The sequence below is a fragment of the Aphelocoma coerulescens genome, chromosome 12, assembly GCF_041296385.1.
Source record: "Aphelocoma coerulescens isolate FSJ_1873_10779 chromosome 12, UR_Acoe_1.0, whole genome shotgun sequence".
NCBI classification, from domain to species: Eukaryota; Metazoa; Chordata; class Aves; order Passeriformes; family Corvidae; genus Aphelocoma; species Aphelocoma coerulescens.
The window spans coordinates 20,470,554-20,495,010 of record NC_091026.1 but is presented as its reverse complement, the minus strand read 5'-3'; the positions used below and the strand labels follow the sequence as shown (position 1 = coordinate 20,495,010).

The window sequence follows — 24,457 nt, the reverse complement described above, 5'->3', positions numbered from 1 at the left end:
TACCGAGAGAATTTCCAGCAGAAGGCAGAAGAGTGGGGAATTTTTATAAATGTAAATAGGAACTCACCACGTCTGGGACCCTGTTTGATTTGCCAGCTGTCCATCTGCTCTGGAAGCAGAGGGGTTTCTGAGAGCAGCCCCCACATCCTGCCCCCTTTTCCCCCATCCCTGTTCCCTGTTCCCATGCCCAGCTGGGCACAGCCTCATAATGCACCGTGAGAAATGGTTCCCACAGGTGGAATGAAAGAGGCTCTTTCTGTCTGAGGCAGCAGCAGCTTCTGCTCATCACATCTCAGCTGGAGCTGGTGCTGTGCACATCTTATGGGAAGGACAGCCCCACGGCTCTTTGTGTGTTTGGTGAACATTTCTCTGAAAGCAATCCACTGGAAATTTAAAAAAAATACATAAAAAATAAAATCAACAACAGTGCAAAACAGGGAGAGCAGGGTTAGGAAAGCTGAACAGCACTGCTGCAATGCACTCTGCTGGAAGGAGAGGAGAAATCCTGGAGAGTGGCGAGAAATGCTGGAGGCACCAAGGAAGGTGATGCCAGGGGAGCAACTCCCCCTCATGTGAGCCACAGGCAGCACCCCCTAAGCCCTGCTGGCTGGAGCAAAGCTGTTCCATCCTTCCAGCTCCAAGTGCTGCCTTCCTAAAGCATTCACCCAAAACCTGAAGCAGGACCCACCTTACGCAGCACACAGCGAGGGGCAGGAGCTGATCAAACCTCTCCTGAGTGATAAACACCAGAAAGGAGGTGCAGAAGTACAAAAAAGCTTCATCCCTTCTGTATTTCCATGTCCTCTCCCCAAGAGCCTTTAAAACCTTGTGCCATTTCTTACCAACAGCTCCAGGCACAGACCAGGAACAGCTCCAGGAGCTAAAGCTGGTTCTGGGGGATTCCAAGCTTTCAGCAGCTCTCTGGAATTTAAGGAGCAACTCCAACTGCCCAGCAGCAGATCAGACTGTGTCTCCCAGGAAATTCCACTCCCCAGAAGTTGCCAGGATCAAAGCCAGGATTTTCTCCTCGCTCGCAGCAGAGTAACCTCTGGGTGTCTTTGCAGGAGAGTCATACTGGCACCGAGGGAAAGTGGGACAGCGTCAACATCCCGGAATTGCTGCTGGAAACCAGGATGATGAGCATGACCAAAGCACTGGAACAGCCATTAATAAATTATAGTGACGATAATGGGGGAATAATAACTTATTAACAGCCAGGAATAAAGAAAATTTCCATGCTCTAGGGTGCTACTCAATATGAGGAGCCACTCCAGACATCAGCTCGTTAACAAATTGTCTCAGTCGCTCCCTGAAATGATTGGAAGACGTGTTTTGGGTTGGAAAACGCTGCAGTCTGAGTGATGACTATCACAAACCTCAGTTGTGTCTCCAGGAGAAATGAGTAAGTTTAAAATAAAAGAGAAAATGCATTCAGGGGCTATCACACCAATAAATGAATCCAACACAGGTGATTTTGGGGGGAGTCTCCACTGCACATGGCAGTGGCACAACACCCTTTCATTCCACAGAGGGGACAAATCTGAATAAATCATAAATAAGTTGTAATATAGGAATAAATGCAAGAAATGTCTCAAAACTCCACAAATAGGGAGCTCTACTTCTTGAATAAATTGCTTCTTGAGCATTATGGCTAATAATTATTTTGCCAAATTTCAGAATTTTCAATCTGCCCATTAAAAAAAAAAAAACAAACAAAACATTTTGACCTGAAATATCCAACCATTTGAATTACTTTGACACTCACTTACTATAAAAAGCAACCCTTTTGCTGACAGGCCATGCTTATTTGCTGCTTAATAAATAGCATTTATATTTGTCACTATTTTTCTTCTAAACATTAAATCGCAGACTGATTTTGTTAAATATACAGTGTGATGAAAAATTATATGCAATACTTAATCAGATCAAAGTAAATTCAAGCTAGCACTGACATCTCCATGAGATAGAAGTGCTCTTTTATTTTTATTTTCCAGTTAGTTTGAGCTCTATTTATGTCTGTGGAGTAAATACCAGTAAAATTAGGCACTATTTATAATTTCAAATTATAGCTGTGCATATACAGCAGGGTAATATTTGTGTTCCCAACAGCTGCTGGGAAGAAGGGAAAAACTGTAAGGATGAGGTTTGCTTTGTCCTTATTTCCACATAAAACAACCCCATAGTCCCTGATCCTATGGGATGTGACGCTCTGGAGGAAGAGAAAACAAAACATTCTAAAATTTCCACTTATCCAGGCTCCCAAACAGGAACCTTTTCTTCAAACCCTGGCTCAAGTTGCTTTGAACCCATCACTGGAATTACTTCCAACTGGAAATGAGCTTTAGGAAGGCTCTTTTTAAGCAAGTGTTTCCCAAAGCAATCCTCTCTGGGCACTCGAAAAGATTGAAGGAACTAATATGGCTCTCCCCTCTGGAACTCCAAATGTATATCTATTAAGAGGACATAATAAATCATCAATGTCTGGCACAGCCGGCAACAATGGAATGAGTTGGAAAGCAAGGATTAAATAAAGTTTAATAAAAAAGTATTATGAAGCAGTGATAAATGGGAATCAATACTTTTTGTGTAATTCTACCCTATTTCTGTGACATGAAATATCCCAAAATGTCTGAGTTACTTCCAGTATTATCTGGTTTTCAGCTCAGAAAGCATTTCAGGGAGAGCCAGAGACTCTTACTGGGGATCCCAGTAAATGCTGGTTATTAAATAACTGGGAAGGGACAGGCCATCCCTCAGCTCATCTAGGAATGGCCACAGCAGCCCTTGGAGAAACTGTATTTACAGCAGGCGAGAGAAAAGCTGGGGATGAGCTCTCTGGGATTAAACAGCCAGGAAAGGGGAGCCCATCCCGAGGGGAAGGTACCTGGGGGAATCAGGTGATGGTCACTCACAGCAGGCCTTCAGCTCATCATCCTCCCATGGGCACCCCTGGGGCTGCTCCTCAGCTCCTCTCCCCAGGCTCTGTTCACAGGGAAAGCAGAAGGACACAAGGTCTCAAACCTGGCATTAGACAGAGCTGACATTCTTACTTCTCCATCGTCTCCAGTCTAGTGAGAGAAAACACAAGATATTAAACACAATACATTAAAATGTGAACACAAATGAGTATTTCGGGCAATACTTGTTTAGATTAAAGATTTTTTTCGACTGTATTCTAAGTACTGTCAGGAGGTCCCATACACTGAGTTCCCACTGGACAAACAGCAGCTCCTAACTTAGAGGAGATAAACAAACGGGGATTTCGCAGGGGGAAGTCCATAGAACTGCTGGCATCACCTCCCAGTTTTACAGCTCCATCATGCTGGAAAAGCAGTGGAAATGGTCTGGGTTTATTCCCTACACACTGACGTGGCAGGTGGGCAACAGGCAGCAGTGGAATTGAGAAGCACAATCCTTTGAGGAGTGTTTTCTTGGGATGGATGGCTCGTGTTTAAAGCTTAATAGAGCTCAGGCAATTTCACCTCACTGCCCGTCCAGATGAAGAAGAGCTCATAAATGGGTGAGCTCCGAGACAAAATGAGACCTTTTCCTCCATCCAGGGAGATTGCTGCACCTCGAGTGCGGGAGCCAGGGATATTTCCTGTTTGTAAGGAGCTATTCCCAGTGATCACCGCCACATTCCGGAGAAAAATGCCTTCAATTTCCACGGCCAGAATGTACCAAGTGATTCTGCCAACTCAGATCCCTCTTTGTTAAACATTCCATCCCTCTTGCCGTCGGTGGAGGAGCGAGAGCCGGGCCTGCTGCTCACAGCAGAACCGCGACTGCTTGGACTCGGGCACAGCTGAGCTTCCCTCGGGAACACCCCAGGTGGGAGAGGTGGGTGCAGAGCCCCAGCAACCCCACAGCATGTGCCCCCTGCCCTGACCCCCAGCACAGGGAGAGGAGCTCACTCCCAGGAGCCAGAGCCCAGCCAGCCCATGCCTCTACACCACATGGCCAACTCCAGCTCTGTTGGAGAATGGAATTATTGGGATCAATAAAAGAACTGTGCAAGCTATTGAGCTGGAGGTTTTTTGGGCCTGTGTGAGACACTTTCCGTGGGAAAGTCTCTGTGAAAAGCAAAACAGTTTCAGCCTGAGAAATTTCAGGGAGTGCTGTACTTGCAGGTGCGATGGGGAGGCAAGGACAAAATTCTTTTGAACATAACAAGACTGTGGAAAACTGCCAATGTAGTCTGATTGTGTAGAAATAGAAATATGTCCTGATAAGCGTTAAACCACTTAGGAGTTAACAGGCTGGTATACTATATAAGTGCCTTTAGACTGCTAATAAATGGGAGTGGATTTTTCAACCATATTGGCTGGCTTCTGTTTTCCTCTCCCTGCCGGGGATCCGAGCTCCCCGTCCCGCCGCGGCCTCCGACACAGCTCCGCTCCACAACTCCCTCAGCAAAGCAATTAAAGCTCCCCCAAAGTGCCTGATGTCTCTTTAAGGGTTGGTTAGCCAGCCTGAGCGTGTATTTGGGATGATTCAGCCTTCCTCTGTTCACGGCAGATTAGATACCGTGGTCAGTGAATTTGAAAAGAAGAAATGCAGAACTCATTTGCATCAATGCTTTCAAATTGCTCGGAATGTTTCCTCATTTAATTATTAGCCCACAGTAAACTAGTTATCAATTAATTGCTAGAAAATGGAAGTGAGTGTGTGTTATTGCTTAAATCTCTAATTGGCTAGACTGTTGCTTTCTTGTTAAATGCTAATTAAAGTTTAGAAACAGGCAAACATTACTTAACTTTAAATGGCTTAACGAGATCCACCAAGGTATAAACATTTACATTGCACATTATTTTTCTGTCAGATCATGGGAAACCCAAAGCAAAGACAACAAGGACTGTTTTTCACTAATATATTCCACAATTTATATGGGTTTTAATTAAATTAAGAAGGTCTTTTTCTTGATTTCATTTGTCAGCTATCCAGTATACATTGCAAATAACACATGGAAGTCAGGACAGAACTGACTGCAGTCTCTCCTAATGCTGGTAATTGTAATATTTATTTCATAGGAGGTCTTATTTTGAGGGGAAAAAGCCTCAGAATAATGAGAAGAACTGCAAGGCAGGGACGCCTTCTGCTCCCACAGGACAGCCTTGTCTTCCTCTTCTGCAATCCTGAATTTCTCCAAGCAATAAAGCTCCACATCCTGGCCATGCTCACACTCACACTCAGCTCTTCTGAGCTCTCCATTCCAGGTGAGCAGCACAAGGGTTTTCCCCATCAGTGTTCAGATGTATTTTTTTCTTCTCAGAATCACAGAATGGCTTAGGATGAAAGGGACCTTGAAGAGCCTCTGGTCCCATCCCTCTGCCCTGGTGATCTCACTGCCATGAGGATAAATTGTGATTTATGACCAAGTTTATCATTTCATCATAATCAGCAACTCTGTGGGGAGGGAAGAACCTCATTTATTGCTTCCACACACTTTCTAAAGCTATGGAACAACTGAAAAATGCTCCTGAAAAAATATCCTACTAAATACTGATGTTAAATTAAGTTTATGGAAGTCAGCCAAAGTTAAAACTATAGGCAAGAAAAGAGCTGTAGCAGCCCCAAATGTTATTTTTACTGTGGCATTCCAAGCCTTAGATTGAGTTCAGCTACCGGAACCAGAAATGTGAGAGATTAAAGCTCAGCCTCTCCCTGAGGCACTGCTCTCTCTGAAAAAGGTTCAGTCAAAAAAGGGGCAACATCATCATGTCAGAGCAGTCTCTGACCAAAGGCAGAAAGCATTGGCATAAAAAAATGAGATGCCAAATACAAGCAGTTTGTAGCAAACACAAACACTGTGACTTTTTCTAATGCTTCTAATTTGGAAGTAATAAATAATTTCATTATAACCCCAGATCTCAAGGAAAATATATCAAGTATTCATTGTTCAGTTCAAGCATATCTGCAATCTCCATATTTAATTAGACACTGGGCAAGGCAGGCAAACATGCTGATTTATTTAGATCCTGGAGATCAAACAGGGAATTGAGAACTTGACAAAGAGGGATGGGGGAATAATGCAAAGCTCCATCTCTACGCTCTAGGTGTTTATCAAGTATTTTAAAAATGGAGTTTAAACCCCCCAAAGGTGTGCCCTAAGCACAGCTCCCAGCACTCTCCTCACCTTTAAAGGAGCAGAGTTAGAAAGGCTCAGGTAGAAGTGAGAAGCTTCCAGCCACAGCCACCGAGTACTTCTGAAAATGAGAGTCATTTAGAGCCCTAAAGATGGGATTTCTGAGGGTGTTTCAGTCATTAGGAGTGTAAAAGTCAGTAGAACTTGATCTCCCGGGACAGGTGAAAATCCCATTCTGAATGCCAATAAAGAAGCCAAAGAGGAGCAACTTTTGGCTGAGGTTTGAATGCCACAGTTACACCTGGACCTGCCCTTCAGTACCTGCAGGGTCCTCAAACATTCCAGCTCCTGCATTAATTTAAAACTGCTCTTTGAACCAGGAATATCTGCCAGGGGGTTTGTTAACCCACTGAAAAAGGATAACCAGGAGGCTGCTGCTGCAGGCTCCCGTTGTGCAGGTGTGGGCAGTGAGACAGAGCAGTGCCAAAGGGAGCAGGAGTGAGGGAGGGAGGGATGGGAGGGAGGGGAGGGAGGGGAGGGAGGGATGAGAGCTGCATCCCAGGGCAGCAGCACCCCCAGCCACGCACCAGGCGCAGCAGCTGCACCTCGGGGTAATCCCAGCTGGGCTCCCTGTGCTCCATACTCCACACCCAGACAGGTCATAAAGGAATCACTGCCTGCTTACAGCCAATTGCTGCCATTGCTGAGCATGTGCTTCCTTTCCTTAAATCAGCAGAAATAGAAAATTCCTCTTTTATCCCAAACTGTTCTGCAGACTGACCGAGTTGTTAACAGGTCATGGATGCCCTCTGCCTGCCTGGTAATGAGCATTTTTCCCAGGTTCATTTCAAAAGTCAGCCCTTGAGGCGAAATGTTCCAGGAATTCAGACACACAGGAAGGGGATTGTGCCACAACAGCCTTTCCCAAAGCAGCTGGAGCTCTCCACTGCCGCATACACGCACCACGGGGGACACGAGGGAATTCAGTTCATTTAGAACTTCTGTCATTAACCTGAACACGGTAACAAATTAAAACTTCAACTACCTGCAAGTCAAAATGGAGATGCTACAGAGAGAGAAAAGATACAGAAAAGCATTTAGTCTCCCAAAGTGATAACACTTTTTTCAGCCTTAATTGATTCCCTAATTTCAGTCCGTTTCCATGGCAGCCACACACTTGCCTTGTCTACGTACCCACCAGCCTGTCCCTCTGGATGCACCAGGACCTTTGGATCAGAAGGAGCAGTTTGAGGGAACACCACCAGGCAGGGGTGTCGGATAAAATTCAAACATTGGGCAAAATCACTCCCTGCTTTTGAGACCGTGAACTTCAGCTGGATGCGGTGGAGCTGCACAGGTACAAAGCAAAGGTTTGGAGACCTCTGGGAGGTGGAAAGGTTTTGCATCTCCAGAACACCCAGTCAGTGCATTTGTGAGAGGCAGCAGGGACAGAGCTGCTGCAGGCTGAGCTCCAGGATGAGTTAAAATTCCTCCTCTGGTACTGCTGCTCCCCCAGCTCCCTATTTAAGATCATCACTGTAACAAAACCTCTCCATGTTTAAGGTCCTGCAGGGAGAAAAGAGAAAATTTATGAGAAAACTGCCTGATAAAATAAGAGAGGGGAAAAAAAAAAACAAAAGAGAGTTAAGAAAAAGCTGCCATCAAGGGATATTAGACTGAGCTTGAGAATAGATTGTTATCTGATCAAAAGCTAGTTCCACCAAGGCCTCTGCTGGAATTTTAATAAGTCAGAGGCTTCTCTGGCTATTTGGTGTCCTCACTTGCACACCTTTCCTGGCAGAGAGGAACTGGGGGTCTCAGCACCTGTCTGGGGAGAGATAAAGGCAAATCTCCTGGTCCCCAGGTTAATTAGAAAGGAAGCTCTGCTGCTGCTGTTCAACAGTAAACAACCCTCCCTGAAACAAACTGCACTGCTGGAGTGGAATAAAGAACATTCTGAAGGCTCTTCTCATCTGCACTTGGTACTGGGCAGTGATGGAAAGACCTCTTTGAGGAGAGGACACCTTCTTGGAGGGACACGTCCTGCTGGAGGCCACGCTGAGGTTTGTCCCCAGCCTCATGTCCAGCCTCCAGGCAAAGCCCATCTGTCACCTCCATGCAACCACACCAAGATGGAGACTGTGAAATGCTGTCAGGAGATGTTTCTGAGCAGGATAACGTGAGACAGGAGAATTCTCACCTGGCTGGGGCCCAGGTGAACATGAATTTCTCAGAGTTCAGCTGGTTAAGAGAAAACTCAGGGGTAACAGTCTCCTAAAACCCAGAGTGATAAACAAGCTAAGCATATAAATAAGTTATTGCTATTACAAATAAGCTCCCCAGCACATTATGGGACAAGCACCCAAATCTCCTCCAATATCCCCCTTGAACACAGTGGCCAGAGGCACTGGAAAGAGTCAGTGGTGAGCTGGCAGTGGATGTTTGTGGGTATGGTCACGTTAATATAAAATGTGCCCAGGAAATAAGTCCTTGGCAGCAAAATAATTGTTTTACTCCTCACAGTAGAATAAAACACAAAGTGTCCCACACAGCCGTTTGTTTATAAAATACAACACAAATAGGTCTGATCACACCTTGAAAGCTCACAGCAGAACTGTTCAGGAAAACAATTGTTTACATCCAGATGTTTTGGGTCGCTGTTCTGTCACTGAGGCTGAGAAAAAAAAAACAAACATATATATATATATATATCAGGAACCCACAGTGATTATTCCAGCAAAATATACCATAAGCAAATGAAATTTTACTGAGAGCAAAAGAATTCTTTCACCCTGCATTCCCTCTTGTAAAATAAAAAAAAAAAATCATTCCGTTGCTTGCTTTGCTCTCTCAACCTTCAATTCCTCCAACACTGCTGATTCCAAAGGAAACATTCCTGGTATTGCCCGTGTGAGAGCTCAAGTCCTGATGTCAGCCTCTGAAACCCCTCTGGGATTGCTGGGTATCCTCTGTACCATGTCCACAGCCCTACAGCCCCTGCAGCATCATTGTCTTCACTCCCAGTGGATGTTTCAGGAATGGGAATATAATTGTGAGTGGTTATTGGACAAATCTCATCCCAGCCAGCCCTGTTTGGATTCTTCCCCCTGATGTGTGGATCCTGCTTCACAGCAACATTCCAGCTCCCCTGCATCCAGCCAAGCCCAGTTCCTGCCTTCCTGACAGCTTCCCTGCCTCGCCAGGAACACACAAAGGCCTCAGCTGCCTTTATATATTTAATTTCCCACTTCTGAAACCCAGACAGAGAGTGAGAGGTTCAATGGCACTGCCAGGATCCCCCTGCATTCCTGACACCCAGCAGATGGGGATGATGCAGGAGGAAAGGAGACCTGATAGCCCATCCCTGTCTGGGGAGGAGAGATCCTGAAGGGAAGGCTGACAATCCCCCACCTGCCTGAAGGGGTGAAAAATGGAGCTGGATTGGACACTGTTCATATGATTTGATACCAATGGACTGTTTAAAAACACCCTGTCATTGGTAAAAGTAATATTTCAATATTAACTTTGCTATTTAGATGAAATGTCTGTGGTATAACAGCCTCACCCTTACAACTGCGTGGGTGATGTATTGATGTGCTGCCTATTCTGGCTGAAGGGAAAAAAAATAGTTATGATATTTTTAATAAAAGCCTCATTTTCCTGTTCATTTTTGTACACAGCAAACAGATCTAACTGTAGGTGGTTGGATCTAATTCATTAGCTCCATCATGCACTGGTATCACAGAATTATCTCCCCATCAGCCCAGCTGCCTCCTTGCAACACTCCTGAAGACACTTGGAAATCCAATTTCCATGTTGAATAACAATCAGTCAGTCCTGACTCGGTCAGGGATGCACAGAATGGAATATTGGAACCTCTCCCTGTGCCCCAGGCTGGGATGAGGCAGCAGCATGGGCTGGAAGGGGACAAATCCCTCTCGTGTGCGCTGGGACATCCTCGGCTCTGCCCTGGCCTCCAGAAACAACCCCTGTAAAACCAGGTGCTGCAGGACTTCCCCCACAGTCCTGAAGGGAACTGCTCCTGGGCATGGAATAATCACTGAGGTTGGAAAAGCCCTCCAAAGCCAGGTGAACACAAATTTCTCGGAGTTCAGCTGGTTAAGAGTCTCCTAAAGTACAGGGTGATAAACAAACTAAGCATATAAATAAGTTATTTCTATTAAAAATAAGCTCCCCTGCACATTATCAAGGTCATCAATTCCAACCATCCCCAGCACCACCAATCTCACCACTGACCATGTCCCCAGGTGCCACATCCCTGAGGCTTTTAAACCCCTGCAGAGGAGTCCTGCAGGAAAACCTACAAGGATCAGTCTGCTCAACACAAACCACTGCATGTTTTGCTCTCCTGACTCTCCAGTGTGGAGATAACAGGATATAAACAAGTTCCCAGATCCAAGGATTTACAGGGAACAGGCAGAGGGGTCGTTATCCAGGCTGCCCTCTCTCCTGCTGCTCCTGGAGGAACACCTCACCAGGGCACCCAGGTCTCTGTCCTTTCATTTCACTCCTAAATAATTTAGATGGGGAAAAAACCCCAACAAAAACACAACTTTTAGAAGCATCTCCTCAGCCAAAAAAATATTTCATAACCTTGAGGAGATTAACTTCCCTACCAGTGATTTCAATGCATATTGCTACAATCAAAAGACAATTTTGTTCTCTGACAGTTATGATATTTCTCAGTGAAAATACGGCCTATCGCTTCCATTTCCGCTGATTCATAAATCAGATTGTTGTGTTTTGCAATGCTCTTTCCAAAACATTTTCATGCTCTTTGGCTCTACCCTGACTAACCCTTCCAGAAGGGCCTTTCAGTGCCCCTGGCATCAGCAGGTTGTGCAGAACACTGTGGTAGGAATTCTTTAGCACAGGGAGTTCAAAGGTTGTATTTGTAAGGATGTTTGGCATTTCAGCCCACACCTCCCCTCAGCCTATCCCACCTGTCAATGGCACTGGTTCACTCTGAACCCTCTAAACCTTACCAAAAATGGGTCTGACTGGTAGAAAGGTCATTAAAGAATAACTGGAATTCCAATCCCCAAGATAAACAGCATGGGAATAGGTGTGCCCTGTGTTTTAGGAGAAGAGCAGGACATGAGGTGCTCAGAGTAGGAGGAGGGAAAGCACTGGGGACACAACAGGGAGAAGGCTGGGCCTGAAAGACTCAGGAGAGCAGCAAAGCAAACCACGTTATTGGGATGTAGCAGTGGCCTTTGGACCCCCATGAGAATCTGCTGGTCACCACAGCATCACCAATAAAACCTTCCCCTGGAATTGCTGCAGCTCACAAGCAAGAACTGAGACCAAGAGAGAACTACAGCATTTCAAAGAAAAATTAAGAAAAGAAAAATCTCAGTTTCTAAATGAGTTCAGAAAACAGTAAACTCATCTCCATGTTTCCAAATTCCCTTACAGAAGCAGAGCTGGAGTCCTGGCTATGGCAGCTGCTGGGCTATCCCAGGGCCAGGGAACAGCAGGAAGATTTCCAAGCATCAGATCCAGACTCTGGCAATCCCAGATGCTGGGACACCAAAGGGCTGGAGGTGAGGTTCTTCCCCCACTCCCACAGGAGCTGCCAGCCCCTGGCTCAGAGTTTATTTAAGGGCAGTTTACACCCCAGCTTCATCTGGATGGTGGAAAATCCCGCTGGAACAAGGGTTTGCCAAACATTTTCAATCATCCCATTCTAAGGGATGAACTTCAGTGGCTGATGTGCAAGTCCAGCCCCTGCTGAGCCACACAGGACAGAGGGGAGGTTTGTGGAAGGGGATTTCCTTGCTGTCCAAAGCATCCCTGAATCCATATGGATCCAGCTTTGGAAGTCACTGAGCTCGAAGTGGCAGGAGGCAGAGAGATTGGAGAGGACATTTCTTCCTCCTCCCCTGCTCTCCCAGCTCCCACAGGTGGCACTACCACACCAAACCATGGGGCAGGACAACCCTAGCTGTGACCCCCGTGGGCACCTCACGACTTCCATAAAGAATAGAATCCATCCTTCCATCATCACCTGTCCCGGGAGCCCCATTCCCTGTGAGTCCTCTGTGGCTGCCACAGAAGGCCAGCAGAGCTGAGCCCTGTCTGAGGGGACACTGCCAAGCACAATCCAGCTTTATTAAGAGCACTGCTGGTGATTTATTTGTGCCCGGGAGAGATCGCAGCTCCATGCCCTAAGCGCTGCGTGACCGCTCCATCCGCTGATTTTTCAGAAATCATTGATTATCTCTTCAGAAGGGATTCATTAAGAGATCCCCTCACACAAACCCCTCCCAAAACGTGCTGCGGCTCCTTGAATAAAACACAGAGAAAACGTTTTAGCAGCTTGTATCAATATCCCAGCAAGGAGTGCAAATCCAGCCCATCTCCATTGCTCAGAGGAGCGTGAAGCAGAACAAGGAATAAGGTACCTTGTGCTGTTATTGCCCAGTCCGACAGGATCCATGGATGGGCTCCATTACAGTAATGGGCTCCTCTGCAATTTGTATTCATTTTGGGAGCTGTGGCAGCAGGATAACGTGTCCTGTGCCTCCAGCTCTCCTCTATTGCCAGAGCCCAGCCTGGCCCTGCCCAGTGCTCCCAGTAAATGGACTGCACTCCAAAGGTAATCATTTCCACGCCGCTGCAGAACACCTTTACAGAGCTAATCTGCTCAGGCTGAGGAGCCACCGAACTGAACAGCAAAAAGGGATTTATTCCTAGAGCTGCCTGCTATGTATTATTAATGCTGAAGTTCTGTATCCTTGAGCAGCACAGGCAACATCACCCTGCCACTCTCCCGACCCAAACTGGCACTATTTGTTCCGTTTTACTCCTTCAGTTGATCTCAAAACCCAATCAAGTGTTAAGCAGCTCCCATGTGTGTTCTACAGTTTAAATGAGCTGCACTCTAAATTACATTATGTACAAAATATAAATCCAGGGTGTGGAAATAATGCTGAATTTTGGATTTGCCTCTTTGGTAGATTGTTCCTGTTATTTCTATCCCCACGTAGAACTGCAATTTAGGATGAAGCTGATGGTTCAAAGCAGTGTCTGGGGTTTAGTCTTTCTCAAGAACTGAAGGAAAAGCCTTGATAAAAAGGGTTGGAATCAGCTTCATCCAAGCATTTAAAATTATGAAAAGATGAAGACAGAGCAGGCAATTTTCTGTCAGTTAACTAATGATGGAACCACGGGACAGAAATAGCAACAACCCCAAATAATCAGCAATTGGCTCCGAATGGCAGAAGAGGAGAATTTGTCTCTACATACACAGAGCTGTGTCTGCCTCCCTCCCAAAGTTTCAGTCTGTACTTAGAACTAGGATTCCTTAGGAATGCTGGATTGTTCTGCTTGTGGCTTTGTTGATGCTTTAGAAATAGCTTTTATATTAAATAAAACATCTGAATTTAAAACTGCTCTGCCAGCTCCAGCCCTGCCAATAACAGTTATGTACAAACTCTGCTGGTAAGGTTTGGGCTTTGCTTTTTTTCAGTATTTGGGAATTGAGAAGCATCACAACAACCTGCTACTAAAGACTCATCAAAAAAAGCACTTTAGATTTAACCTGCAACAGGCCACAGTGGCAGATTTCAGAGCTGGAATTGCCACAGGGTGTGAAAATCATTCCATGATTCTTATTCTCCTGAGAAATCCCATCTCCCGAGTTAGGGGTTTCCCATGTAATAAATTAATTGTTCACCTCCACTGAACATTTCCTTATCACTCACAGAGTGGATCCCGCAGAACTTTGGATGCTGAGACTCCCTTTGTGGGTGCTCCAGGAATGAAAAATCAATGTTTTAAACAGGAAAACTGCTCAGCTTTGCTACCCTCGAGCTGGGCTGTGATCAGTTAAACTCAGCCCAAGCAGTCCCCAGCCCCAGGCTGAGGAATCAAGAGCCAGCAGCCCCAGGTGGCACCTGTGCAGTCACTGTGCCAGGAGATCCTGGCGTTTTTTATAAGCTTTATATCAGGAAATATAATGCACACAGTAAAACTACAGCTATCACCTTGTTAGTCCTCCCCAGGGAAGGGGAGTGGAGTCTGGGGAGGAGCCACGAATCTGGTGGCTTGTCATAAAAGCCAGAACACAATACCTGTGTTTATTGAGGGCTGGAATTAGGGCATCTTTTAGGTCCCTTCCAAAGCAAACCTTTGTATGGCTTTACAACGGCATTAAAACCTACCGTTAAATCCCAGCCACATTCATCAATCTTTCCAGGAAAACATCAATCCATTTATTAATGACAATAATGCACAATACAGAGGAGGAAAAAAAAGGAGAATAATTCTCTAAGTTCTGGTGTTGCATAATAACTTCCAAAGCCCCCTCAGCACCCCTGGCAGCTTTGAGCAGGTGTTTCCAAAGGGAAATCTTGGGATAAACTGCATGTGCCACATGAGCCAGCCCCAGCAAAGCACTGCCTGGGCCTCACACAATGAAACAATGACTTGTACTACACCCGAGAATTTAATGAGGTGTGACTCCAAATCCCCAGCCGGGAGTAATTCCCTTTTACTGCTTCTCCCAGAGCTGCCTGGGCCTCTCTGAAGGTCCCACATAAACTCAGGTGGAGGAGCCCCGTGCCTCTCTCAGCATCCCAGTGCAATTATCCCAATATTTGCCCTGCCTCAGCACATGATCGGCTTATCCAGACACAGCTTCATGCAATTATATCCCGTGGAATACCTCATCTTGGGGAAAGCTCATGACCACATTTATTGCTCCTCCAGATTAGAAAGGGGATCTGTAGGAAATGTTAATGGTGCTGTACCTCCAGAATTGCAGTATCACCCAGAAATAAATGAGCAGAGCAGTTTCTAGCTCAAATATAATCATGATTCTGGACCCACAAATCTGTGGAATGTTCAGCCTGAGGCATCTCAGGGATGCATTTTATACCCTGAGAGGGAGTCCCAGGGCAGCAACTGCCCAGCCACCTGCCCAGAGCACAAAAAAAGTCACAAAATCTTTACAGTGGGACATTCTGTCTACACTTAGAATGTGTATTTTGGGGTATTCCATTAAATCCTCTTTAGTCCCATACACACAATTATTTTGGTGGCATAAATTCCACTCATAGAAATGCAAAGCACAGCATCACTGCTATCCTCATTATAATCTTAATTCCCAGTTAAGAGCTCTCCCATACTGGGAGAACTTTTAAGCCTAGACCAAATTTCAGTATTTTTCTGTTTAGCAGACACTACCAACACATTAACCCCTGACCATTTGAGAAAAATAAAGCAGCTACTATCCCACCTTTTCACCTGGGAGAGACGCCCAAAGAGAAGGAAAGATTTTCCCCTCTGTCACAGAGAAATAAATAGAAGCAAATACACGAAGCAGCAGCTATGAATGTCTTTTATAATATAAATATAAATGTCCAAAGCAGAAAAGTCCGGTGGTTTCAATTGCACCATCAGTGGCTGGCAAAAATGCAACCATGAACTGCAGCAGTGAGATGTCACATGAGGTCAGTCAGCAACTGGTGGGAGTGAAAAGTGATATTTTAGCCAAGTTTATCACTCTAATTGTTATAAACATGCCCATGATAGTGTTAAAACCCACGCAAATTAATCAAGATTGTTTTGCTGAGGGTTTTTTTAAATCGTGTCCAGCTGTTTAAATTTTCTAACAGAAAACCCCTTAAGGAAACAGAGATGGACTTTTGCTTCTCTTCAACATTCTGTTGGATCTTTATGTTGTTGCAGAGCTTCCAGAACAGCAGCATTTCCCACCCCTGAGCAGACTTGACCTCCTCCCTCAGCTGGGATGACCTGGTGGCACCGTCTGCGTGACACCACGATCACCTTTGGTTTCTGCAGCCTCCCCAGCTCACAAAGCACACCCACAGCTGACACCGAAGGTGAAAATTCCCAGCTTGTATTCCTCCAAAAGCCAACTGCGGGAGTGTTGGCATGCTCCTGGATGCTGTTCCCTGCCCATGCACACCTGACCCTCAGGCAGTGAGGGCTGCAGGAAAAGGGCATGGAGTGTTTGGTTTCCAGCTGGACCCCCCGGAGGGGGAGGCTGCTGCCTGCGATGGAGCCTGACTCACTTGAGCTGGAAATTCCTCTCCTCCTGTGCTCTGGTGCACAATTAAATGGGAAAATATTTGCTCCAGCTCTCTGCCATCTTCCCTCATACCAAGAAGTGACTTAAACTGACTGAGCAGCCAGGCCCCTGTGAGTTCTTCCCCTGTAACAACCTAGAGCAGAGATAATTAATGAGAACAGGGGTCATCTTAATTATACATTGATTTAACTGCAAGGGAGTCAAACTTATTACACAAAGAAGACTCTACCAAGTTACATTTTCTTTGGACCAACACAGCCTGAAACCTCAGGGATGCCCTGCTATCCCAGCTCATTTTCAGGAAAACCATTCCTTTTTGTATGAAAACCGAGCTTTGTCTTTTGCAAGCTCTAGAAAGACCTTGGAGAATCCGCAGCTCTCCCTTCATATTTCACTGAGATATTTAAGGAGCCCAGATGCAGGAAGGATGAAAGCCCAGAGCAATTCCAGAAGGAAGGATCCGACTTGTTCCCATATTGGGAGTCCAAGGCTTGGGGCTGCTCTCCAATGGCAGGATAGCAGAGTACCAAAATTATGGACTAAGCTAAGGATACAAGGAAAATGTAGAAGAAAATAGTCCCTGAGCAATTTAATATTAAATTAAAAATTGAATCCTAAACCAATTCCCCAGTAATGGACTATTTCTAATTAATTACCTTGTATGTCTATAAAGATTTTTTGTGGACCTCCCAGGCACGATTCATTTTACCAGGGTTATCTTTATAGGAGCTCATTTATCTCAGTGAATGAGTCCCAAACTGTTTGGAAACCATGCTGAGCTTCACCTCCCAAGCACAGGGGTAGGTAAATGTGTTAGGGGAAACTGAGGCACAGGAGGGATCCCAGGATTTGTGATCCAGGATTTGGGCTCTCCAGACAGACAGGACTTTGTGGACTTTTGGGATTTCTCACGGATTTATTTACACAGCAAAACTGTGCCTGTCTCTGCAGGGCTGGGATTAAAACCTGCTGCTTAGGAGAGAGAAACTCATCCAAGCAACAACACAAGTTTCTGACTTTCAGTTTGACTCCAAATTACAGATAGAAAATGCTGGAGAATCTCATATCTGACAGAGTGACCCTGTGCAGTCAGGAACAGCAGAGAGATCAAATACCTAAGCAAGGTTTTGTAGGAATTACTTGTCCATTTTACCTCTGCAGAAAGGCAGGGATGTAACAAAGCCCAGAGATCAGCCAAAATCCTAATGAAGGCACCACCGACACCTAGGAGTGCTCAGCCCTGGGCTGTTTATGGGATAATACCTGTTCAGCAGAAGGGAAAAGCTCAGCTGGCAGAGATTCTGGCTGGTTGTTCTCTGATCCCATCCCACAGCTCCAGGGGACAGGTCATTCTCACTGACATCCTTTTTAATTGCTTTGCTGCGTGTCAGTTTGGGCCAGGCTATGAAATTCAGCATCTCAGCCCCAGTGTGGGGCACATTTTTCATCAAACTGCTCCCAGAGCTGGGCAGGGCAAGATTTCATCCAGCACTAAGGGGCTGGTGACAGGGCATCCCTGAAATTCCTTGTGGATCCCTCCTGTACTGCTCATCCCACTCATCCCCCTGCAGTCCCTCTCCCATCACATTTCCCTGCCACCTCCACCTGGAAGGCTCCATTCCCAGCTGGAAGGCCCCATTCCTTACATTCTCCATCATTTCTGCTATAATTCCTTCTGAAGGCCCAGAGCAACCCCTCCCACTGCCTCTTCAGTCGGAATTCCTGGGAGATGTTGAGGCCCCTTTGCTCATGGAAGCAGCAAGGGCACTTTGCCTCACTGATAACTTCCTTGACAGCAACTTCCTGATGGAAAAAGAGAAGTTCTAGGAATTATTTTGTGAGGCACCTGTTAACCAGTTATAGCAGGGCTCTTTTCTCTCTCCTAATGTGCAGATTTTTCAGGAAAATATCAAATCACCAGAGAGAAATTCCCCATGATTTCCCTGAAGAGAGAGCAGGTGCTGATCTCACAGCAGACATCACACCAAAGCAGGAGAATTCCCATCCATCCAGGAACGTGCATAGGATAACTGGGAGTACTGGTGAGCAACAACAAGGAAATTTGTTTCTAAAAGGACAATTAAGAGGCTCAAATGTTGTCTCAGCAGGGGAGAGCCTCATCTATCCTGCAGCAGAGCTCATTGGAGCACCGTGAGCAGCACTGAGCTGTACTCTGTAACTATGGGCAAGCTGAATTTGTAATTGCATTTGTTTGCCAGCTCCCTGCGTATCAGTTCAGGGCTAAATAATGGGCAGTTATGGCTGGTATTACTTTTATGGACCTCTTTCAGCTGCACCTTCCACGATTCTATTGGGTCCCTTCCAGCTCAGGATATTCCATATTCTATGATCCCTGGCTCAGTTCCATCCCTGGAAGGGCCTGGCTCCAGTTCCCACCTCCATCCAAAGGCCCAAACCACAGGTGATGCTGGTTTGTACAGAGGAACTAGGGAATTTAAAAGTTGCAGAACAACAGGAGTGATGTTCTTCAGACTTCTGTAACACAGCAGGGTTTTATGGACATGTGTCTCAGACAATCCAGGGGAGGAGATCCATAAAATGTCGAGTTCAGCTTCACTGACACATCACATCAGGCACAGAAGGGAATAAACAAGTCAGAGTAAGCTCCTTTATGATCCTACAGACTCTTCCTTTTCTTTTCAATTACTTTTTCTCTTCTAAAAGATGTAACTATAGTTTTTGTTGGGTTTTTTTTTTTGCTTCTGAGGCATTTTCCATTCTTTAACTTATTTGTAATTAAAAGGTGTGTCAAATGCCAAGAGATTATTTGTGCTTTCACAAGGGATTTACAGAACCATCACAATAAAGCAATGAAAGGTTCAGTGTAAAGGGAGGGAGAGATGGATACTGTCAGTATGAAACAGCAGTGAACTGTAAAAATAAGAATTAGGGTGCTGAGCTGTTTGTCAAACATGTGAAAGCACTGACAGGGAAAGCAAGAAGTTACATTTAGAATCATAAATAGCTTAGGTTGGAAGGAACCTTAAATCCCATCCAGTGCCACCCCTGCCATGGCAGGGACACCTTCCACTGTCCCAGGCTGCTCCAAGCCCCAATGTCCAGCCTGGCCTTGGGCACTGCCAGGGATCCAGGGGCAGCCCCAGCTGCTCTGGGCACCCTGTGCCAGGGCCTGCCCACCCTCAGAGGGAGGAATTTCTTTCACAGATATAACCTCCATTTCCCCTCTTTCACTTGCTCTCTAGGCACCCTTGGAGCACAATTTATCATGTACCAGAAGTTACAGAAAATACCTCCCCTACCCCTTCAAACCAGGCAGCAGCCAGAATTCCTGCTTATCCCAGCAGCAATTCCCAAGCACAGGATAGGGGCAGTGGCTGACAGCCCTGTTTTCCTCCAGCTCTTGGGAAATTATCAAATTTTCCAATATCCCAGGAATTACAGGAAGACAATTCCTGCACAGGGACTCCTCTGGGCCAGGAGGGTTTGGGTGCTTTGGGTGCAGCCTGTTGGGCTCATTCCAGGCCCATCACTGGCAGGAGCAGGGATGCCAGCACTGGATAGCCAAGAGAAGAGCAGGCTGCAGGAAATCCAGGACCCTGCTCCCTGCACTGCTCTCCTCTGCTGAAGGATGGGTCACTGTGTGCTGGAGCTGGGCTGTGAGCACAGTCCTCTGTTCAGGCCAAGGTGAAGCATTTTTGGAGGGAGTTCAGCCTCCCCAGTGGGGCAGAACAGGCACTGTGAGGAGTAGAAGCCATGTGCAGACACCACAGATCCGACTCGGTGTCCCTGAGGAATCGTAATTTACAGCGGAATCCGACCTCTGCTGATCAAATGGTCCCACACGAGGATAAATGAGGAGTAACACGCATTGCCTGAAAAGATTCCTTGAGGTTGTATTTCTGCCAAAGGAGAACACCTGCACTGACTCAGACAGTTCACAAATCACGTCAGAGTAGATCTCATTGATCACAGCACCTAAAGGCATAAAAATTCATTCAGTGAACACCATTCACCAAAGAGCTTCACCATAGAATGGAGCCACCATTAACTCCTTCGTTAGCCCCTCCTGGGTGATTTCCTCATCATTCCAATGAAAGCCCTCATTCCCTAAGTCAATCCAGAGGCTGCTGGGTTCCTTCCCTTAGATCTGCTGGCAAGCACACAAAGGCCGTGGGACTGGGAGTGCTGTAACAATTTATTACTTCATAGCACGATGTAAATGAGTCCATTCATATGGATGTACCCAGTATTTAAATTACCTTCCCTGCCGTCTGTCACTTCACGGTGGTGCATTTGAACAGGTACAGATTTATAGGGATTTCTCCCCAGCGTTTCAGATCTATTCTCTAAACAGAGCATTCCTTCTCCTGTGACAGCAATCCCACACTGGGCTCCTGGCATTTATCACCTTCCGTGTCTAGATGCAAATGAGAAGTGCTGAGAACGACAGAGAGTTCAGACATTTGCTGCTGTTAGAAAAGGGTTATTTTATCAGCACAGGGCCCTCCAACCCCAAATCCTGGAGAGCTCGAGGATGGCCAATTGCTTTATGTTGTCCCACACACACTGCTGAACCAGCCTCTGCTTGGAATTAAAGCTGGTGCAGGCAAGAGCAGCAGGAAGGCTCCCGGAAGAAAGAGGAGATTCAGCAAGAGCTTTTATTCAAATTTTGTCTTTTCCAAGACCTGCAAGACAAATGTAAACCACCCCACACAACCTCATTCCATTCCTCCACAGTTTACAGTCTCTCCCATATTATTTTCCCAAGTTCTTGAGGGAAAGTGCCACACACTATTTAAGCCCACATAATTCAACAACAGCTCTGATGCTTAACAGCATCTTTCATTTTATTCTTTACTCACAATTAGACTTCACACTTATTCCTGTAGCCCTCAATTATGAACACAGTTTAACAATATATATATCTGAAAGAATTTGAGAGACATTTTATCTCCCGATGGCAGCCCCTGAAAAAAAGGCCGTAATTGCCTGTCATTCAAGGAAAATTAAAAATCATTTGGGGAGCGATGTGAATGGAATTTGCAATTAATCTCAGGGTTTTTTTCCCCTCCAGGAGAAGCCCTGTGCATTGCAGGGTCCTGATGAAGGACAACGGCTCTGGGTGTGTATTTTACCACACCAAGGACTCCTTACATGAACTTCCATGTTCAGTTTTACCCTCCGACGACTGCCGCGGTGCCCGCCGGGTGGCTAGCTCGGGGGCCGGGTGGCTAGCTCGGGGGCCGGGGGGCCAGCTCGGGGGGCCGGGTGGCTAGCTCGGGGGCCGGGTGGCCAGCTCGGGGGGCCGGGCAATCGCTAGCTCGGGGGCCGGGTGGCCAGCTCGCGGGGCCGGGCACCGGGCAATAGCCATGCCTGCCACAGTAGCCTAGAACGGGTGCCGAGGGAGAGCGGGAGGCTAAGCGAGGTCCAAGCAAGGCTCGCTTTAGCCACTGATGGAGAAAAGCGCAGGGAGAAACGAAGCAACGAGGGACTCTTCTTGGGAGGACAGGAACGGGTTTATTGAAACCAAGGAGAGAGGGGCCGAGAAGAGCGAAAAAAAGTCTCTAACAGGCGGTTTTCTACCCCCCTGCTCAGGGCAGAGCAATCATGGAACACCCAAAAACAGAACAGACAAGGGGCATTACATAGGCGGGGATTTATACCACTTAACCCATGGAGAGAGAGGTGGGCGGAGAGGGTGAGCACGGCCCAATGGCCGAGTGAGGCGGTGGCCAGGGGAGGGGGCGCGGCGGCCATTGCAGACGCGCCGGCTGTCACGTCTTTCCCGCCTTGGCCGCCGAACTTTCCCGCCCCGCAGCCTGAGGGGGCCGTGTCGTGGCGGGCGGCTGTCTCAGGGTTCCTGGGCCTCATGAGAATTAAACCACTGGGCCTTTTGTCCAGCGGGGCCCAGGACGCCCTGGCCAGAGCCATGGCTCACCGCAACACACGACCTCTACCTAATCATGCTGCAATTCCCCCTCCCCGTCATCTAAACGAGGCTGCCAGCTGCTTCCAGAAGCTCCAGCAGACAATAAAAGGAAGGAATTAACACATGTGGTAGCCACTCATCCCATCACCTCCCAGCTGCTGGAATCCTCCTGGAAGCCACAGAGTACTGAACACCATTTCCCTGATGTCACTGGGACAAAATCATGGCTGATTAATTCATCCTGAAGCATGTGGGTTTTCAGGCACATCAGGGGATATTTTCATATTAATAAAAAGAAAATCCAATCAAAACCCCCAGGTTTAATGCCTGTCTACATTGCTTTTTCTCTTTGAAGATTAAATTGAGAAGAAACCATATATTTTTTTCCCCATAAAACACCTGGCCCTGTAATCTAAGACATTTTCCTATCAGAAGCCACACAGAAATAGTAAGAAAATAGATTGAGTTTCATGGGAAAATATTTTTTCTAATTGAAGTTAAAGTGGCTAATTTTTTAAAAAATAGAACTGTTTGTGTTTTTAGTGATTTTAGTACAAGCTCAGGGCAAAACCAGCCAGAACATCTCGTTTAAGGCCCTCAATAATTACAGAAATTAGTGATGTGGCTTAACTTTGTCTTTCCATTGTCAGCCCCACCTGCACCTCCTTGATTTACAGTCTTTAATTACATCATCAGCCCTTCCCCACGTGTGTCTGCTCCCTGAGCACACCGAGTTCAATCCTTCCTCCTAAACGAGCCTGGATTTAATATTTTGGGGTTGCCTCATTTTTCAGTGTGTCTGAGCCTTATCTCCTGCCGACTGTCCAAACACTGCTCCGAAGAAAGAATTTTTCATTTCCTTTGGGCTTCTCTCAGCTGTTTGTCGCTATCTGAATGCTCCACAGCATTAATTAAACTGACAAGGTAAGGCAGCAGAATTATCTCCACTTCACACATGGGGGGCTGAGGCAGAGAGTTCAAGTTGAAAGGAAAGCTGGCCATAAACTCCACAAAAATATTGTGGTTTAAACAAGCTCCAGAAGGCAGCGCTGCCTCTCACAAGGGCACAGGAGGAGGAGCTGGACACACACAGGTTCCAGGTGAATGCTGGAAAAACCAGGCTGAACACAGAAAACTTCCATTTAGTCTTTGAAGGCTTGGATTAACAGTTCCAGCTGGAAAACTCTGAGTTTGGTTCAGAGCAGTCAAAACCAGCCACACATTCGATGTTCCATGCAGGGCTTCCCATGCACAGATGGAATTTGAAGTGAAGCAGGCCCAAAAAAGCAACATTAAGGGATCTAAGCTAAAGGTTTCAGTGTTGATAAAGAAGCAAACTTCAGTCTCCAAGTTCAGGTAATCAAGGGATCCACTGAGCACCCCTGAGGCGGCTCCATTCCAGGGCTCCCATGCTTTGACGGGATCACCACACCTCAGCTTTCCCATGTTTTCATCACCAGAGTAAAGAGGCTGATAGAACCTTCCCAGCCCTGGTGCAATCAAGAAGATGGCAGAGGTACCATCTAACTGACCCCAGTGTTGTTGGTGAAAAACAAACAATTTTATGTGTAAATTGCAAATTTTCAGGAGTTTGAATCTTTACCCAGCGTGGGCAAGAGCTGCTCTGAGAATAACCTGGAAGAGCTGGAGAAATGGAGCCAAACATGACTCCTGAGGTGGGACTGCACTTCTTCCCAGCTGTGAACAGCCCTGAGTGTCATTACAAATTCCCCAGCTCTGTCACCAAACACAATTCTGTTCCTTCTTCATGCACTGAGAGCCTTCTCACATCCAAATTCATTGGGACAAGTGAATCTCATCAGTGTCACCCAGACAAGGGTAAATGGAGGTGTCTGGTGGTGTTTAGACAACGAACAGATAATTCTGGATGCTCCAGTAACTGTGCTCTCCTCTTGGCAAGGCAGAGCTTTGTGAGAGTCCCAATGTGCCAGACACAGTCCCTGAAAATACAGTTCTCAAGGTAATTTATAGACTTTAAAAGCCAATGTTTTCAAAAATAAATGACAAATATAAAGACAAAATCCTCAGAATGCTTGCAGAAAGTGATGGCTTAAACTGCCAAAGAAATGTCGTAACGTTTTCTCCAAAAATTATTCATAACCTTCCAATCAGTTCCAGAATCTTCTGCATCTTTCCCTCCCTACACGCTGCTATTAAATGTAGCAAGGTACTGATTACAAGGCTTTGCCTCTGCTAAATCCCTTCCCAGAATGTCAAGTGTATAAATATTTGAACAGGCAATGGCAAATTCCACACCCATACAGATATATTTATTAATTTCAATCATCCAGGCCAGGGAGGTGTGAATGAGGGCACTGTCATTTAGGGTTGTAATTAATCATCCTGGACACTTCCCTGT

General features: G+C 46.2%; 2 long non-coding RNA genes across 4 annotated transcripts in view; both read right to left on the bottom strand.

Moving 5' to 3' along the window:
- Positions 1-968, bottom strand: part of LOC138117360 (uncharacterized) — a 43,943-nt gene extending 42,975 nt beyond the window's left edge. For both annotated transcript variants that reach the window (XR_011154622.1, XR_011154624.1), the window contains exon 1: positions 843-968. This is a non-coding gene — a long non-coding RNA (uncharacterized lncRNA). The remainder of the gene's footprint in view (positions 1-842) is intronic.
- A 5,638-nt stretch (positions 969-6,606) lies between these two features.
- LOC138117357 (uncharacterized) overlaps positions 6,607-24,457 on the bottom strand; it is a 32,404-nt gene continuing 14,553 nt past the window's right edge. Inside the window, exons 3-5 of one of the 2 annotated variants that reach the window (XR_011154620.1) lie at positions 8,680-8,759; positions 8,286-8,359; positions 6,607-7,651 (exon numbers count right to left, since the gene is read on the bottom strand). This is a non-coding gene — a long non-coding RNA (uncharacterized lncRNA). Of the gene's footprint in view, positions 7,652-8,285; positions 8,360-8,679; positions 8,760-21,477; positions 24,039-24,457 lie in introns of those variants that run through there. The other variant, XR_011154619.1, reaches the window with a different exon arrangement.